Source organism: Falco biarmicus, chromosome 3, assembly GCF_023638135.1.
Source record: "Falco biarmicus isolate bFalBia1 chromosome 3, bFalBia1.pri, whole genome shotgun sequence".
Taxonomy (NCBI): domain Eukaryota; kingdom Metazoa; phylum Chordata; class Aves; order Falconiformes; family Falconidae; genus Falco; species Falco biarmicus.
In genome coordinates this window covers 4343824-4346505 of record NC_079290.1, presented here as the reverse complement: position 1 = coordinate 4346505, position 2682 = coordinate 4343824, and the positions used below count along the sequence as shown (strand labels likewise).

Genomic DNA, 2682 nt, shown 5'->3' with positions numbered 1-2682 from the left:
TCTTCTGTAAAAAAATTCAACTGTCCTGCACTTGACTGCTTCACCCCCTTCAACGGCTCACATTGGCTTCCTGTATTAAATACATTGAAAAAGAAACAACAAAACCAAAAACAATCAAACAAAAAAAACAAAAACAAACTAAACCAAACCAAACCAAACCCTGTTTCTCCTTAACATCTCCCTGTCCTTGGCATTGAAGCATCCCATTCAGTACGAAAGGAAAATCTCCACTGATGAGCACCACCAGCCACCTGCACGCTGCGTGCACATCCGCTTGGGTATTTACCTCTCAAATGAAGAACATGTTTGTCTGTGAGGAAGGAGCGAGGCTGTATAATGCCCTGGCCTGTGGTGGCATTTGTCTCTTCTTCCAGTTCATAACAAATATTAATTTACTTGAACATATAGAGCCGTTTAAATATTCCAGACACTTTGCAAATATTAATGCAATTAATTTGTCATCCCTCATTGCTAAAAATGATATTTTATCTCTGGCTAATAAAGAGCTTCTGTGAGGAAGCACTACTTAGATTTTTGAAAGTACCAAATGACAGGGCTGTGTTGTTGTTTCTGCCAAACAAGAACTCCCCAAAGGAGTGCAGGGAAAGATGCTTTTGCCAGTGGAAAACTTTATCCCAACCTGTCAGCAGCCTTCTCCTTATGAACAGACAGCACCTCCAGCACAGGGCCAAGCAGCAAGGTCTGAGAAGGTCCTTTCTGTGTGGGAAGGTGACAGTGACTTCCTTTGCAAAGACTGTATTATCTACTGGTGAAAACGTTAAAGAGGACTACCTATGTACTATGGACCTTGAGCTACCTATGTACTTCAGGAGAACCTATATACTAATACTAAGCACGCTCTGCCCTATTAATTTGGCGACTCCATCCTGTTCTGCTTTTGAAAGCTTAAAAGATGACTACCAAGAATTATACGGTTACAGGTTTAAAATTTAGTAATGAGGTTCCCTTTAGCCTCCATAGGTGGAATCTGTATGAAAGCATTCACCACATTTTTCCATTAAGCTCAAGGGCAATCTAAAGCCTTAGCTAAGTGAACTTCCAAGTGAGGAATCAGTGGCAGGGTACAGGGATAGCCAAGTGTAATTCATACTGGAATCCTTTCTCTTTGTGTTGAGAACATCAGGAGCCCTGGGTAAATACCCTCCTAGACCTGCAAGACAGATTGAGTCCTCCACTTGAGAAATTGCTCCTTGTGAATTAAATTCATTATGGATGTGTAGACATAGTATTTGCTGTGCTTAGGTTGAGGGACACTCTGAACTCTAAAAAGACAGAGACACTACGGAGGGAGCAAGCGAGTGAGTGAGTGGAGGCCCCATATAACCTCAAAAGCCCATCTGTCAAATGTTTGATGAAAGAAGCTGCAGAACTGAAGGATCCTACAGATCGTTATGATGCACAGCTTTTGGAGGATAATAATTTTGAATGGCGTTTTACTCTTAGATTTACAGATTCAGATTTTGATGGAGGGATTTTTCACGAGTGAATAGTACTGCCACCTGAATATCCCATGAAACCACCCGGCATTATTTTGCTGATGGCGAATGGCAGGTTTGAAGTGGGGAAGAAAATTGCTTTAAGCATCTCAGGGCATCATCCTGACACATGGCAGCCTTCATGGAGTAAAAGTACAGCTTTACTAGCCATTATTTGGTTTAGGCCAATGAAAGGTGAAGAAGCAATAGGATCTCTATATTATACACCAGAAGGAAGAAGAGCTTTGGTGAAAAGGTCACAAGACTTCTGTGGTAGCACATGTATGAAGATGGCCCTTTTACTACTAACATCTGGAAGTGTATCAAGCCAGGCAGACAAAGAGGCTAAAGAACTCGCCAGTCAAATTAGCTTCAAGGCAGAAGTCACTTCATCTGGGAAGACTGATTCTGGACCATCAAACACATCAGGACTGAACCACTCTGCCACTCCATGTGAGCCCAAACAGGTTGGTATAGCTAGAGCATTCCAGGATCCAGCAAGTGCAATGAACAGTCCCATGTGAAATGAGACCTTTAAACATGTAAATTCTGGAACTCAGAATAGCAGTGCAGCAGTCAGTCAAGAGCCTGCTCTGCCTGTGTCCTCTAACATGTCCATGAGTCCTTGGCAGTGCGGTGCCCAGCAGCAGAGGTGGGCTCTGTCTTCAACTGACTTTAATCAGCAGCCAAGAGTCAGCATGAACCACACTGGATCAACTCTTCTGACTGTATTTCTGACTTTTGCATTGGCAGCTGTTATATTTCGTACAATATGTTTGGCTACTGACTATATGTTTGAGTTATAAGGTTATTCATTCTAACAGCAGTGACTTCAGTGTTTCATTGAACTTTCTGTATTGGGTATGACATGAGAACTGTTTACAAAGATTACCTTTCATATTTACACTTAAATCCTTATGATTGCTAATGTACCTACTTACTTAAAATCAAAGCTGGACATTTAACTAATACAGGTGTTAATTGAGTACCTACTATATATAAATTAAAAAAATAAAAAAGAAACAAAAAGATCAGCCTGACTGAATAGAGAGCTTTGGCCGGAACCCAGATGAAAAAAAAAGAGAGTTTATCACCTTTGGAAGAAAGGGCAGGCAACTCTGAAGAACTATAAGGATGTCATAAGGTTATTCATGGTGAAGATTTGAAAGGCAAAAGCCTGGCTAGA

General features: G+C 41.2%; 1 pseudogene; it reads left to right on the top strand.

Moving 5' to 3' along the window:
* Positions 1–1333: 1333 nt before the first annotated feature.
* On the top strand, positions 1334–2302 carry LOC130146918 (ubiquitin-conjugating enzyme E2 J1-like; annotated as a pseudogene).
* Positions 2303–2682: the final 380 nt, after the last annotated feature.